At 42.4% G+C, this 16,704-nt stretch overlaps 1 protein-coding gene and 1 non-coding gene across 2 annotated transcripts in view; both read left to right on the top strand.

The window, feature by feature from the left end:
* LOC145391422 (carbohydrate sulfotransferase 13-like) overlaps positions 1–16,704 on the top strand; it is a 79,750-nt gene that overhangs the window by 9,094 nt on the left and 53,952 nt on the right. The gene's annotated exons all lie outside the window — the stretch shown is intronic.
* On the top strand, positions 14,882–15,000 carry LOC145391532 (5S ribosomal RNA). The gene has a single exon (XR_013895853.1). It is a non-coding gene; the product is annotated as a 5S ribosomal RNA (ribosomal RNA).

Consider the following 16,704-nt stretch of genomic DNA (forward strand, 5'->3'; position numbering starts at 1 on the left):
AACAACGGTGCTTATGCATATATTGTATTCGTTCCATCTCGTTATTTAATTTAATAATTATTAATTTTTAATTAATTTTAGTAATTATCAAATTTCAGGGAACAGACAATATATCAGTAAATCCTTTTACTCCGACGACCTGAGGACGTAACTTTCGCCACCGTATATTCCTGCTACCACGTGACGATTATATTTAGCCTTGGGAGACCATACTGGAGTGTCTTGGTGATAGATTCTAACCCTGTCACAACGTTAGGTTTTTCCTAGTGTGTGTGTGTGTGTGGAGAATTGTCTGAATGCAGCAAGTATAAAACATAGACTATTTCCTCGAAGTGAAGGGGTTAATGGCAGACTGGAGGTAGCCTAGATTCAACAAGAAACTTAAGATCGATCTCCTTTTGTAACTTTTTTTTTTTTTTTTTTAACACGTGACAGGAGTCTGTCCTCTCTTTCCCTGCCCTTCGTCCATTACATTTTTTCTCGTAACTAAGGTCTGTTTATTTGTGCGGGGGGGGGGGAGAAAAAAGGACATGGGAAGATTCTGAATGCTCCTTGTCCTTTTTGCGAGAACAAATCACACTCACGACAGTGGAATTGTTACAATATCCTTAAAAACCAACTTCACATATCCTCAAGACCCAATGACATTCTACAAAAATATCCCCTCTAGCACCGTCCCACAGGACTGCTTGAGTGCCCTTGCATATATTCAGTGGGGAGAGAGGGTACATATCAAGGTGTGTCGGGCATAGGACTGCTGTGCCACAGGAAGTGAGCGGTGACGTTTGTCCAAAATCGGACTTATAAAAAGTTGGTGAATCTATCAGTTTATCACTAGTAGCGCAGTAATAATAATAGTAATAATAATAATAATAATAATAATAATAATAATAGTAATAATAATAATAATAAAGCCAACTGTCTTCATTAAGAGGGTAAACCAAAAACATCCGTTACACAAAATGTAGCATATTGAAAGTTTTGTGAGTTTTGCACGGTTAATATATTTTGGGGTTGTTATTCCAAGAGGTACAAGGTAGGGTAGTGGATGTTGGAGTGGCCCTGGTGAGAGAGGATAGTGTTTGGAAACTCCCTGTACTGTTGTTTGCAGATGATACTGTGTTGTTGAGTGAAGATGAAGGGGAGCTGCAAGGCTTGGTGGATGAGTTTGAGAGAGTGTGTAAGAAACGGAACCTAAAGGTGAATGTAGGGAAGAGTAAAGTGATGGTCTTTGAGAGAGGTGAAGTCAGTGAATGTATAGCGAGGTTGGATGGTGAGGAATTGGAAAATGTGAGTACGTTTAAGTATTTGGGTAGTGTGATGAGTAAGGATGGAGGTTTGGAGGGTGAAGTGCTTGAAAGGGTACAGCAGGGAAGAAAGGTTGCTGGTTCCTTGAAAGCAGTGATAAGAAACAGGGAAGTGAGCATGGAAGTAAAAGTTACTACATGACAGTATTGTGATACCAACTCTAACGTACGGAAGTGAAGCTTGGACGTTGTTGGAAGGACACAAGTCAAGAGTGAGAGCAGTGGAAATGAGTTATTTAAGAGGAGCTTGTGGAGTCACGTGGAGAGACAGGCTGACGAATGAGGATATAAAGGAGCGTTGTGGTGTTGATGTGGATGTGATAGGAAGCGTTGTGAGGAACACACTGAGGTGGTTTGGCCATGTGGAGAGGATGGAGGGTGAAAGACTGACGAAGAGAGTGTATGTGAGTGAGGTGGAGGGTGGAAGAGGGAGGGGGAGACCGAGGATGAGATGGAGGGATGGGGTGGAGAGGTATATGAGAGAGGGGAGTGTGAGTTGGGAGCAGGGTAGTGAAATGGCGGGGGACAGGGCGACTTGGAGGCGATTTGTTTGTGGCCACCCCAAACGGGATTGAGGCGTCTGGCAATAGATAGATAGATAGATAGATTATTCCAAATTTCACACCCATTTTCCTTCATAACGTAAAATTTTCTCAAAATTGTGGAGAGTATTACTCCAGATTATGCATGAACTGTCATACAGGCTAAGAAAAATCAAAGTTGAAGTTGTATATACATCTGTAAATATTGAATAAAAGTAAACAAAATGCATACCATTAAAAGATTACAGACTCCCTTATTTAAAATCAGTGCTTTTTTGTTTCAAAACTGCGCCTGGACTCCGTTTCTGGGTTTCTGGTGGATTCCCGCGGTGCAACATCCAGCAGTAGTCTGCCATCATGTTGGTATTACATTTTCCTTGGTATCGTTTCTCCATCTCCTTCATATCCTGATGAAATCTTTGACCTTGTTCATCACTCAAAGTTCTCAGGTTTTCCGGAAAGTAGTCCAAATGGGCATCAGGAAATGTACTTTGAGACTCCTGGTACATCCTAGGGCCTTGAACTTTCCAGGGTCCTGCTTACAATGTCTTTTTAGTCTGGATCCTTATAGCTACCTAAAAAGTTTTTATTGACATCTTTCAAGGCAACCCATGCTTCTTTTTCGACAGCAAGGAGAGAGTTTTCAAGAACTGCATTCTTGATCTTGACAAGTTTCCTAATATAAGGCACGACAAATCCGTAAATATATGTAAATGTATATCTATATCTATATCTATCTATCTATCTATCTATCTATCTATCTATCTATATATATATATATATATATATATATCTACCCCCCTGGGAGTAGGGGGCGACTAAAAGGGTTGGTGGTGGGTTAGTGCCCCACCCCGTAAAAAGAACTAACTATACAAAAGAATAAAGCGCCTCGGACCAGGACGGACCATACGTTGACGACTAGGGAACAGACAAAGGACATTCTGAGGGTAGGGACATGGAATGTGAGAGGAGTGAATGATGAAATAAGAGAGAGAGATATTGTTCAGGTGCTTGAGGATGCAAGAGTGGATATATGTAGATTGACTGAAACTAAACGAAAGGTGAAAGGGTGAGAGAGTGGGAATATGGTTTCGGTATATGTGCGGGCGTTAATGAGAATGAGAGGGCAAGAGAGGGAGTATGTCTGATGATAAGCAAGAAGTGGAAGGAGGATATAAGAGAGTATGGAACAGTGGGTGCAAGGACTGTGTGGGTGAGGATGAAAGTAGGTATACAAGCGTGGGCGATTGTATGTGCGTATGCTCCGACAGAGGATCGAGTGGCAAGAGTGAAACATGAGTTTTGGGCAAGTGTAGAAGCATGTATGGACAAATTTGAGAGGAGTGAGCGAGTGCTTTTGATTGGAGACATGAATGGCAAAGTTGGGAATGTACGAGTGGATGGAGTGGTTGGTCAGTGGGGTATGCCAGCTGAAGTAGATGGGAATGGTGGTGCTTTGTTGGACATCTGTGCTGGTAAGGGGTTGGCAATAGCTAACACCTACTTTCAGCATAAGGTAATCCACAGGTATACATGGAGAGTAATGAGGAGGATGGATGGTGAACTTGTTGAACGAAAGGCAGTGATAGATTACGTGTGTGTGGATGAGCGAATGAGAAGACAATTGTTGGCTGCAAGAGTGTGGAGAGGGTGGGGGAATGGAGTCTGGGACCATCACTTAATGATGTCCAAGGTAAGGCAGCAAAGAAAATGATTGAAGAGACAAAGGGGTAGACAGGAGGAAACAGCTCCTGTGAGAAGAGTGGAGAGCTTGCAAGTGAGTGAGAAAATGGCAGAGTAAAAGAGCATAGTGGGAGAAAGATTGGGAAGGTATGAGTTAGAGCAGATGGAAGGGATGGAAGACGTATGTAAGATATTCACGGAAGAGATAGGCGCAGCGTGTGAGATGGTTTGTGGAGTGAGGAGGAAATGCAGGGATGTGCAAGGGACAGCAGGGTGGAATGGTGAGGTGAAACGAGTTGTGGAACAAAAGAAGAAGACATATAGTGAATGGTTAGCGAGCAGAGGTAGGGGAAAAGATGAGAGAAGAGAGAGGTATATGTGAGCAGGAGAACGGAGGTGAAGAGACTGGTGAAGGAGAGTAAGAAGAAAGTGGATGAAGAGTTTGGGAGGAATCTGAGTGTGAAATGGAGGGAGAGTAAGAAATTGTTTTGGAAGGAGGTAAAGAAAGTAAGGCAGTGTGAAATGGGAAATAAGAGGGGAGTGAAAGACAGGAATAATAGATTGTTGGTAGAGAAGAGAGAGAAATTGAGGAGATGGAAGGAGCACTTTGAGGATTTGTTGAATGTAGAGAGTGAGAGCAGTGCGAGTATAAGTGGTTGGGGAATGGCTGTGAGTAGAAGACATGAGAGGAGGGAGGAAGAGATCAGTAGGGCGGAAGTAGTGGAAGCAATGAAGAAGATCAAGATGGGAAAGGCCCCAGGAATTGATGGAGTGTGTGGTGAAATGCTGAGTTATGGGGGTGAGATTGTTGTGGAGTAGATATGGAAGTTGTGTAGATTGGCTTGGGAAGAGGGAAGGGTTCCAGAGGACTGGAAATCAGGTATAATTATTCCTTCATATAAAGGAAAAAGGGAGAGAGAAGTATATGGTAACCATAGGGATTTTTGCCTTCTTAGTGTGACCGGAAAAATATATGGTAGAATACTCATTGATAGAGTTAGGCATATGACAGAGGAGCTAGTTGGAGAAAAACAAGGGGGATTTAGGAAGGGAAAAGGGTGTGTTGATCAGATATTTGTTCCAAGATGTTTAGTGGAGAAGTATCTAGAGAAGGGAAAGAAAGTGTATGCTGCCTTCATGGACGTGGAGAAAGCTTATGACAGAATAGATAGGCAAGGTATGTGGAAGGTATTATGAATATATTCAGTGGAGGGGAAATTGTTGAGTGCTGTGAAGAGTATGTATGAAGGAACTAGGGCTGCGGTGCGAGTGGATGGTGAGGTGAGTGAGTTCATTGATCTCAATGTGGGACTGAAACAGGGTTGTGTGATGTCTCCATGGCTGTTTAATATATACATGGATGGGGTTGTAAAGGAGGTGCAAGGTAGGGCAGTGAATGTGGTGGTGGCTCTAAGGAATGAGGGTGAGATTTGGAAGATTCCGGTGTTGCTGTTTGCTGATGATACAGTATTGTTGAGTGAATATGAATGGGAGTTGCAAGGTTTGATGAATGAGTTTGGGACAGTGTGTAGGAAGAGGAATCTGAAAGTTAATGTAAACAAGAGTAAAGTTATGGTGTTTGAGAGGAATGAAGTCACAGAATGTACAGTGAGGTTGGATGGTGAGGATATGGAGAATGTGAGTGCATTCAAGTACTTGGGTAGTGTGATGAGTAAGGATGAAGCTTTAGGGGATGAAATGCGTGAAAGGGTACAGCAGGGAAGGAAGGTTGTTGGTTCACTGAAAGCGGTGATGAGAAATAGGGAGGTGAGTATGGAAGTTTGTGGTAGGTGGTGGCGACCATCATCCACTCACTTGATGTAATGCTGCCTACTCCTTCCTTAGCCTTTATCATTCTTTTTCTGTGCCTGCCCTCCTCTCTTCCTATTTCTCCCATCTTTCCTGTCACTTCTTATTGTTTTTCTTTCCTTTACAGGTGGCTTTACATTGAGTGACAAGCCTAATGGTTTCCTGCAAGCCAAGAAACCATTTACAACGCTGGGTGGTAACCATATAACCAAACCATACGTGCTCCCTACGTGTCAACAAGTGGGCTGTGGAGGGTTAGTGCCCCTTCCCGTAAAACAACTAACTCAAAGTCAAATGGCCACCCGTTACGGGATTATGGCGTCTGGCAATAGATGGATAGATAGATAGTATGGAAGTTACGATGTCACTGTATGATAGTATTGTGATCCCCTACCCTGACGTATGGAAGCAAGGCGTGGACCTTGCAAGAGGGGAACAAATCAAGAGTGAATGCAGTGGAATGAATTACTTGAGAGGAACATGCGGAGTGACATGGAGGGACAGGTTGACGAATGAAGAAGTGAAGGAATGTTGTGGGGTGGATGTTGATGTGGTTGAGAAGATTAGGAGAAGTACACTGAGGTGGTTTGAACATGAGGAGAGAATGGAGAATGAAAGACTGATTAAGAGGGTGTATGTAGGTGAGGTGGAGGGAGGGAGAGGGAGGGGTAGACTGAGGATGAAGTGGAGGGATACAGTTGAGAGGTATATGAGGGAGGGGGGAATGAGATGTGGGGAGGGTAGTCAAATAGTGGATGATAGAGAGACTTGGAGGCGTTTTGTCTGCGGCCACCCTTTGCGGGATTAGGGCGTCGGGCTATAGATAGATAGATCTGTCTATTTATCTATCTCTCTATCTATATACAGTATATATATATATATATATATATATATATATATATATATATATATATATATATATATATATATATATATGTAATGTACACATTTATCTACACCCACCCACCCACCCACCCACACACACACATATATATATATATATATATATATATATATATATATATATATATATATATATATATATATATATATATATATATATATATATATCATCATCATCATCATCATCAGCCGTTTGAGTATCCACTGCAGGACCGGCCTATATATATATATATATATATATATATATTGTGGCGGATGGAAGGGTGCAAGGAATACATGTGTTGGGAGAGTTGAATGATTCTTTAATCACGAAGAAGGAAGTGAAGAAGGCAGTAAAGGAGATGAAAACAGGGAAAGCTGCAGGTATGGATGGGTGTGCTGTGGAATGCCTGAAGGGTGGTGGAGTGACTATTGTTGACTGGTTAGTAAGATTCTTGAATGTGTGCTTTGTGAAAGGTATGGTGCCAAATGACTGGGCAAGTGCTTGTGTGGTCCCGTTGTATAAAGGCAAGGGTGATAAGTATGAATGTACTAGCTTTAGGGATATAAGTCTGTTGAGTGTTGTAGGTAAGGAGTATGGTAGAGTGTTAATTATGAGAGTTAGAGAGTGTACAGAGGGAGTGATTGGTGATGAGCAGTGTGGCTTTAGGAGAGGGAGAGGATACGTGGATCAGGTGTCTGCTGTGAGACAAGTGTGTGAAAAGTATTTAGCGAAAGGCAAGGATGTGTTTTGGGCATTCATGGATTTAGAGAAAGCGTATGATAGAATTGATAGGGAGGCTTTGTGGACTGTTTTAAGATTGTATGGACTTGATGGTAGGTTATTAAAAGGGGTGAAGAGTTTTTATGTCAATAGTAGAGCGTGTGTAAGAGTGGGAAATGCTGTGAGTGTTTGGTTTCCTGTGAGAGTGGGGCTGCGGCAGGGATGTGTGATGTCGCCTTGGTTGTTTAATATTTATATGGATGGTGTTGTAAGAGAGGTGAATGCAAGAGTTTTAGGTGGAGGTCTGAGTCTGGTGAATGTTGACGGTGGAGAGTGGAATCTGAGGCAGCTGCTGTTTGCAGATGATACTGCACTGGTGGCTGATTCAGAGGAGAGATTGAGACAGTAGGTAGAGGAGCTCGGAAGGGTGTGTGAAAGGAGGAAATTGAAAGTAAATGAGAATAAGAGTAAAGTGATGAAGTGTACGAGGTTGGTAGATGGTAGGGGGATGAATATAGTTTTGAATGCTGAGTTGCTTGAGGAGGTAGAGTGTTTTAAATATTTAGGGTCACATGTTGATGTGGATGGAAGAATAGCTGCAGAAGTGAAGTTTAGAATAAATGAAGTAGGAAAGGTGCTGGGAGGAATGAAAAAGTGTTTAGATGTCGTTCTCTTAGAATGTAGGTAAAATGAAGGCTATGTGAGGGTGTTGTGGTGCCGACTGCGTTATATGGGGCTGAAACATGGAATATGGGTGTAGCAGAGAGGAAAAGTTTGAATGTAATGAAGATGAGGTGTCTGAGGAGTATGTGTGGAGCGATGCTTATGGTTCGAGTGCGAAATGATGAAGTGCGAAGGAGAACTGGAGTTGTTCGGGAGATGGCTGATAGAGTTGAGCAGAGGGTGTTGTGATGGTTTGGGCATATGGAGAGAATGGATAATGAGCGATTGGTGAAAAAGATAACTAAGTCTGACGTGAGAGGTGTAAGGCTGAGAGGGAGACCACGAATAGGATGGATGGACAGTGTGAAGAGAGCGCTGGATGTGAGAGGGATGTCTGTTGAGCAAGGAAGAGTGGCTGTGCGTGACAGAAATGAATGGAGAGAAACTGTTAATGAATTAACGATGACGCAGCCCTGAGGGGATATTCTCCCGCATTTGGTCTGATCAGCTAGTCAGGACAGGTGCGGGTAAGGAGATGGGTCTATTATGATGTGGCAGGGGTAAACCAGCTCTGCTGTCGGGCCCTGCTGCGGATGTCACTGATTGCTCTGCGCAGTTGACCCTTGTGCGGTGTGGTGCGGTGAGGATCTGTCCCTTCTCTTTGGGGCTAAGATGCGAATGAATGTGTTTGAATGGATGAGTAAATGGGGAGTGTGTCGTCCTGTCTCGGCTACCTCCCTTTCCTTGGGGGAAGCAGCCTAGGTATATATATATATATATATATATATATATATATACACACACACACACACACACACTCAAACCTCAGTTTAAGTGACTAAATGGGATATCAACTTGTCCCTTACTTGAAAATGTCCCTTACTTGATAATGCCCATTGTTTTACCACATATAAAGACAATCTTTTTATGAAATGCAATGATTGTTTCACTTATCTTACTTATTTATATGATTATGAATATTGTTTAACGGGTACTGTATAAAGAAACATATTAATGTGTATAACCTCGACGTTACGTATCATTTTTGAATGGTCTTGTCCGTTTGTCAGGTAGAATATGGAGTCTTAAAATCCGAAATCCCTTAAATGGAGGTCCCTTAAATCGAGGTTTGAGTGTGTATATATATATATATATATATATATATATATATATATATGTGTGTGTGTGTGTGTGTGTGTGTGTACATAAATATATATATAAGAGAATGTTTGTTTGTCGTGTGTGGGAATCGAGGGGGATGTATATAGAACTCTCCAAACAGCTGTAACAGGTGTAACTTTTTATGACAAATTTAAATTTGTACCTTACAGTTTCTAAAGTGGCGCTCCTGACCGCCATGATTAGAACTATTATGCAAAACAATCTTCAACATGGTAGCCAATTACCATGTTTTTTTTTTTTTCTATTACCATATCATTATTATCTACAGCAGGTCGAATGGGTGGATGGACTGGTTGGGCAAGTGGGCAGGGTTGAGTGGATGGGTGTGTGTGGAGGGGCAGATGGGTGGAGTGGGTGGGTAGGTGTGAGGGTGGGCATGGTGGGGCTGGGTTGGTTGGGTGGGTGGATGGACAGGGTTGAGTGGGTGTGATGAGGCAGCATGGATGGGTGAGTGGGTGGGCAGGATGGGAGGATGTGTGGGGGAGGGGTGGGTGGAAAGGTTAGATAATTGGATAGGAAGGTGGGTGGGTAAGCTGGGTGGGTGAGCAGTGGGAAAGTATGTCCATGGTAGGAATAGGTTCATGGTGAATACTAGTATATCGCTGGGGAGAGGAATCAAAGATGCAACATAGATTCAGTGGTTAAAATGGAACCCCAGGGGTCTTTTCCCACAGAAGGAGTGGCCATCCAGGGTTTCAGGCAATACGGCAGTGCTAGGATGCACTATCATATGGTTTTAACCGGACAACACCAGGTACCCCTGCTAATATATCCTGTATGAGCTTAATGTCCGACAGTCCTGGAAACCTCTTGCGCAAATACTTAAAACCACCTCCGTCTCGTGGCAAAGCTTTAGCAGATTGTTTCAGTAGGCCAACTTTTACATGTAGAGGGGACAGAAGAGCCTTTCTTGTATCACCAAACATTCTCGTAAAATATTCTTTTTCCATGGTGGAAGTTGTCTCCTACTTGGCCATTGCTTCTAAGACCAATGGAGGCCCTGCCATCCCGTTCACAGGGAGACTTTGTGTAGCCCGTCTGTTGTTCAAGCAGCATGCAGAGTACCTTTAAGTCTCCACAAATCATTCATTTGTGGTCTTTGTACTGAATCTTATTTAGAACCATCAGTAAGCTTTCATTATTTTCCTTAAGGTCCCTTGAATGTGCTAAAGTAACAGAGGCATAAGTGTTCCCATTGCCTTAACAGTCTCAACTCATCAACATTGTAAATGACACCGAACTTTTCTATTAAACCAGCAGGACCTGTATAATAAACCAAATCATCTTCTTCTTTGGGAGGTTTTAGGAAGGGAAGTGGTTGTGTAGATCGGATATTCATCCTTAGGTCTTTAGTGGAAAAGTTTCAAGAGAAGGGAAAGAAGTTGTATGCGGCCTTCATCGATTTGGAGAAAGCATATGACAGAGTGGATAGACAAGGATTGTGGAAAGTATTAAGAATATACCGGTATGGAGTAAATGAGAAGTTGTTGAATGCCTTGAAGAGTATGTATGAGGGTGCTGAGGCTGCAGTATATGTAGACAGTGAATTGTGTGAATTTTTCTGTCTGAATGTTGGATTGAAACAGGCATGTGTCCTGACTCCATGGTTGTTCGATCTGTATATGGATGGGGTTATAAAAGAGATACAAGGGTTGTGGGTGTTGGAGCGGTCCTAATGAAAGAGGGCAGCGTTTGGAAACTTCCTGTACTGTTGTTTGCAGATGATACTGTATTGTTAAAAAACGACGAAGGGGAACTGCAAGGCTTGGTGAATGAGTTTGGGAGAGTGTGTACGAAACAGAATCTAAATGTGAATGTAGGGAAGAGTAATGTTATGATTTTCGAGAGAAATGAAGTCACTGAATGTACAGTGAGGTTGGATGATGAGGAAATGGAAAATGTGAGTGCAGTTAAGTACTTGGGTAGTGTGCTGAGTAAGGATGGAAGTTTAGAGGATGAAGTGCTTGAAAGGGTACGACAAGGAAGAAAGGCGGCTGGTTCTTTGAACGCAGTGGTAAGAAATAGGGAAGTGAGCATGTAAGAAAAAATGTCGCTGCATGATAGTATTGTGATACCAACTCTAACGAATGGAAGTGAAGCTTGGACCTTGTTGGAAGGACACAAGTCAAGAGTAAGAGCAGCGGAAATCAGTTATTTGAGACGAGCATGTGGAGTTATGCGGAGAGACAAACTGGCAAATGAGGAAGTGAAGGAGCGTTGTGGTGTGGTTGTGGATGTGATAGAAAGCGTTAGGAGAAATAAACTGAGGTGGTTTGGCCATGTGGAGAGGATGGAGAGCGAGAGACTAACGAGGAGAGCGTATGTGAGAGAGGTGGAAGGGGGGAGAGGGAGTGTGAGGCCAAGGATGAGGTGGAGGGATGGAGTGGATTGGTATATGAGAGGGGGTGTGTGAGCTGGGAAAAGGGCAGTGAAATGGTGGGGAACAGGCCGACATGGAGGCGATTTGGTTGTGGCCACCCCTTTTGGGATTAAGGCGTCAGGCAATAGATAGATAGATCTTCTTGTTTAAAATATGGGAGAAAATCTTTTTCTTGGCTTCAGGACCAGGAGAATGATGTGCTAGGCACTAAAAAATTTTGAGGCTGAAGCTGGGACTTATAGTCTCAACAGACTTTTTGCAAGGCCTACGTCTTTCACCATATCATGCAGTTCATGTTGAGAATAAATTTGAGGTTCTGTGTTATTTCTATCACACTGGAAGGCTACACTATCACTGTTGTCACTGCGTTCTTGGTCAGAGCTACAATACATGTTTTCAAGTTTCTCAGGTGGTATTGGGACGGATATATCAGGCCCATGACAAACAAGTTCTTTTCTAGTGTTAGTGTTGTATCCTTGAACATTATATGTGCAAAGGTAGCAGTCATCACTGATTCTTCGGCCCCTTCCAGAACACTGAAATACCAAAGCGATAAAATTGTCTATTTCCTTGTGTCCATTGCCTTAGCTCTTAAAAAAAAAAAAAAATAATAAAAAAATAGAACAGGCCTTATGGGAAGCCCATGATTTGTCCTGGTCTCCAAGTTTCACTAAAAGTATGCAAAGTACACTTTTTTGGCCTGGAGTGTAATATTTCTCTGTTGTTACCTGATGACAAATTCATCACAGACGTAACACTAACTGTCGGGACAGTTAACATAATCTATTGCACTCATTGCAAGACAAACTGTAGCTGACTCTGAAACAAATAAAAAAGTTCAATGAACTCTACAATAATAAAACTCATACAATTCACTTCAGAACAGTGCTAAAGCTAATCACACTCTTACAATATACGTCCGAACAATACTGAGGCAAGATGAAGCCAAAGCTGGCATACTTCTTTGTTTCCTCTTCCAAACCTCTTTCTTACGTATTGATTTTCATGTGCAGTCCCGTTTTAAGGCAAATAAAAGTGCCAGATTCACGCTAAGATCTATAATTTTATGAGTGAAGCCCTCTATGTTGCAGCTATGTGAAACTTAGGCCAGATTCTGATGAGTTCAAATTTTTCTGGCTCTATGATTTCAGAATTTAATTTGCGAAGAAACTGTACGCGATACTAAAATTTCAGCATATAGCCTACATTTAATTTTCATTCAACTTATGGAAGCAATAAGAAACAGGCAATAATTCTTAACATTTGTGTTGTTGGTGCAGACCTGTATGCCCGCTCTCATGGTCGCGTGTTCTCTAGTACTTTATTACATTTAACGCTGGACGATTTTATTCCCCCAGGAACGAGTCATTATTAACCTCATAGTCGGAATGGCGGTTATATATTATTCAAGCTAACGCCTGACGATTATTCAAGTAGGAGTGAAATTGTTAATGGACAACACTACTCGTGGTCGCTCTTCCGTTATAATTATGTAGTGATGTTATAATGGCAAACAAAGAGCGGTGCCAAGGCACAGCAAACCCGTCCCCGGCAGTCATTTTAGTGCTGACGTATAAACACAACAGGATTTCTAGTCAAAGATGTCACATATCAAATTTGGAGTACTTCGGGTGAAAATTGACGATTTTATGCCCATTTAAAATTTTAGGTCCGATCCATCTGATATTGACCCCCCTACCGCTAACTGGGGGATGACCCCCCTGATGTAATGAAGCATGCTGTTGGACGCAGATCTGAAAGATGCACCTTTAGGTTTTGGTTTCTTGCTGATATTTTGAATTTGACTGGAGTTATGGCGAAAAAACGATTATTACCCGTCCCATTTTTTTTTTTTTTTTTTTTTTTTACATTTTTGGGCCTACTGCCTGGGCCTCGGCCTAAAATTTAATCAGGTGATCAGAAGGTCATAGCCATCATCCCTATAATTTTAGTCGAAATCGCACCAGTAGTTTTCGCGTTAAGTTGTTAACGGACAGACAGACAGACAGACAGACAGACAGACAGACAAACAAACAAACCGAGTGAAAACAATACCCGTTCCCGAGCCCCTCCAGGTCGGGGACGGGTAATAACCTTTATACCGTATCACAAAAAGTCATTAACACTTACTGTAGACTTCAATGACGCAGCTGAATAAAATCACCTGGCGTTAGCTGGAGTAGAATACTAAAGCCATCCTGACCATGAGAAGGATAATGATGACAATTTAACTTTGAGACTCGTGTGATTCATTCAGATGAGTTAAATCTTTTGACGTTAGTTGACATAGAATACGGTACTGGAGTCATCCCAGCCATGAAAGGGCTTACACATCAGCGATCTGCAAAATTTTGCTACAGGATAATGAAGAGATATAAAATTCTTTTTTACACTCCATTCGAATAACTTCTAGGTCAGGGGTTCCCAACCAGGGGGGAATTCCCTCTCCCATCCTCCGGGGATGATGGATCGTGGGTTATAGAAACTATATACTTTATAGTCAAATGTTCCATGAGTTTAACCTGTTTGTTTTTTAAGAGTTAGTTCAGATTTTGATGGTACGGAGAAACTGAGACCGAATGGCAGTGGGTCCATCCAGCAGACTGCAAAATCTACCATACATGTGCCCTATACAGATGCTACGCACATAGCCAAGACTAAGAAGGTAAATACAATTGGAGAAACCCTGATCAAGCCATGTATCCTTAATAGTCCAAAACTTGTCCTCAGCGATGGTGCAGTTAACACACTGAAGCAAATATTGCTGTGTAATAACATGAAGTCAGGTTCAGACGATATGGCTCACAGCATTAAAGATCAAGTGATTGCCAATATAATGTCATCAAAGGACTTTATCTTTCAGTTGCATGTGACCTCTGACATGGCAAATTTTTCTCAGCTTCTCGTTTCTGCCCGATGTATTGATGTTCAAAACATCAAAGAAGACTTTCTGTTTCGTAGTTCATTGACCAAGCCAACTACAGGTGAGGATATAATGGATTTAATCTCAATTTTCGATAAAGAAGGGTGTCAATGGAAGGACGTAATCAGGATGTGTACAGGTGATGCCTCAGCAAAGCTGGGGTCTCAGTCTGGATTCTTGGCACTTGTCAAACTTAAGAATCCTACAGTGATTGGGATACACTTCATGGTTCACAGAGAAGCTCTTGATTCCAAGACATTTCCAGCAGCCCTGTATGCTAACTTAGAAACCATCATTATAACACTCAACGTCATCAAAGGGTTAACCCTAAATACACAACTTTTCCGTGAACTGTGTAAAATCATGGGTGTTGAACACCAAGTACTGTTGTTTCACACAAGTCTGCAGGTTGTCAAAGGGTAACATGCTCGTTTAGTTCAGTGAGTTGAATGGAGAAGTAAAGACTCCGGGCCCATCACAGTAAAGTCGAACTAGTCACCAAAATGAACATGTCAAAATTTCCGACTCATTCGGCATAGCTGGTAGACATCTACAAAGCCCTAGATGAGCTCAACTAGAAACTGCAGGGTCATCAGTGCTACATCATTCACCATGCAGACAAAACTAGTATTAATACATTCATTGCAAAATTGCAGCTCTGGAGACGATTTCAAGTTGGTATTGTGGCCCGATTCTACTGGCTTTCTGAAGACATCAGAGACAATACCATCGACCAGGTGCCATTGGTCAAAATCACAAAGCACCTCAACTCCCTCACTTATTAGTTCCAACGGCCATACCACGTTGAGTACACCGCTTCCCGTCCGATCAGCGAAGTTAAGCAACGTTGGGTCTGGTTAGTACTTGGATGGGTGACCGCCTGGGAACACCAGATGCTGTTGGCATAACGTTCTCCCTACGTGTCAAGTGGGGTTGGTGGAGGAGTAGTGCCCCTCCCTGTAAAACAATTAACTCTAAGCCTTGGCCACCCCGTTTGGGATACATGGCGTCTGCCAGTGGATGGATGGATGGATACTTCCCAGACATTTCCTCAAACTTTCACTCTATTGAGCACCACCTCTCCTCCTGCAAACCTCACTTTCACTTCCTCACAGAGACTCAACTGTCTAAGGCAAATGATGGCAAACCCTTCTCTGTATCCTCCTACTTTCTCTATACTTATTTCAAAACCAGGTGGCTGTTGTGTACATGTACGCAACAGCATATCTTGCTCTAATGTTGCTGAACTTGAATCTTCTGAATTCTCTACTCTCTGGCTTCGGCTGTCCTGTCATTCTCTGATTAAATATATCTGTGCTGTTTATTTATCCCCTGATTCTACTGACTATGAAAAATTCTTCAACTGTCATACTTCTAAGATGGAACACATCCTGTAGATTTCTCCTTTGTCTGAAATCTCCATTCTGGGTGATTTCAATGTTCACCACCATCTTCGCCTCTCCTCTCCTTTCACTGATCCACCTTGTGAACAAACCTGCATCTTTTCTATCCTTAATGACATAGAGCTGCTTGTACAGCACCCTACCAGTATCCCTGACTGCCTTGGAGAGAGTTCCAACATACTTGACCTTTTCTTTACAACTAAACCCTCTGCTTATGCTTTTAATCTTTTTTCTCTGTTGGGCACCTCCAGTCACAACTTCATCACCATAACCTGTCCTATCACTCGAGTAAGGCCTGTGGACTCTGCCAAGAAGTGGCAGGCGTGGCACTTTGGGGCTGCTGGCTGGGAGGCTCTCAGGCAGCACTTCTTTGATTTTCCCTGGAATGATAATTACTTCCACGGCCGAGGCCCATTTGAGTATGTCTTGTGCATTATGGAGGTTAATCTCTTTGGCATGGAAGCATGCACTCCTTTCTCTTATCCTATGACTAATGCAAAAAAAAAAAAAAAAAAAAAAAAAAACTTGGTTTAATCACATGTGTTTGAAACCTGTCCACAACAAGGAGAGGGCCTACAAAAGGTATACGTATACCAGAGCAAACCCACCCTGAATCTCAACTCTTTTGTGTTTCTGCCTGGAATTGTGCTAAGTGTGTTCTTTGCCGTACTAAAAATAATTTCATTTGTTCTAAATGCTCGGAACTCTCCAATTCAATTTCTTCCCGCTCCTTCTGGCATCTTGCCAAAAACCTACCTAAAACTTTTCCTCATCATCCTTCCCTCCTCTTTTCCACTCAGATGGTTCCGTAGCTGTTTCTTCTACTAATAAAGCAGAACTCTTTTGCTCAGACTTTCTCCTCCAGTTCCACTTTAGGCGATCATGGCGATGTTCCTCCATCACTTCCCACCCTCTGACTTCCTTATGGTTGACATTAAAATTTCTTCAACTGATGTATTTTCTGCCATCACTGGCCTCAATACTAACAATGCATATGCACCTGATGGGGTCCATTTTGTTGTCCTCAAGACCGGGCTTCTGTGCTTCCACCCTGCCTAGGCAAACTCTTTCGCTTTTGTCTGTCAACTTATACCTTTCCTACTTGCTGGAAGTTTACTCTCATTCAGCTTGTCCCAAAGAAGGGTGACCATTCCCATCCCTGCAACTATCGCCCAATTGCTTTAACATTCTGTGTGTCAAGAGTTT

Source organism: Coenobita brevimanus, chromosome 18 (genome assembly GCF_032717465.1).
Source record: "Coenobita brevimanus isolate Jiangsu-jjx chromosome 18, ASM3271746v2, whole genome shotgun sequence".
Taxonomy (NCBI): Eukaryota; Metazoa; Arthropoda; class Malacostraca; order Decapoda; family Coenobitidae; genus Coenobita; species Coenobita brevimanus.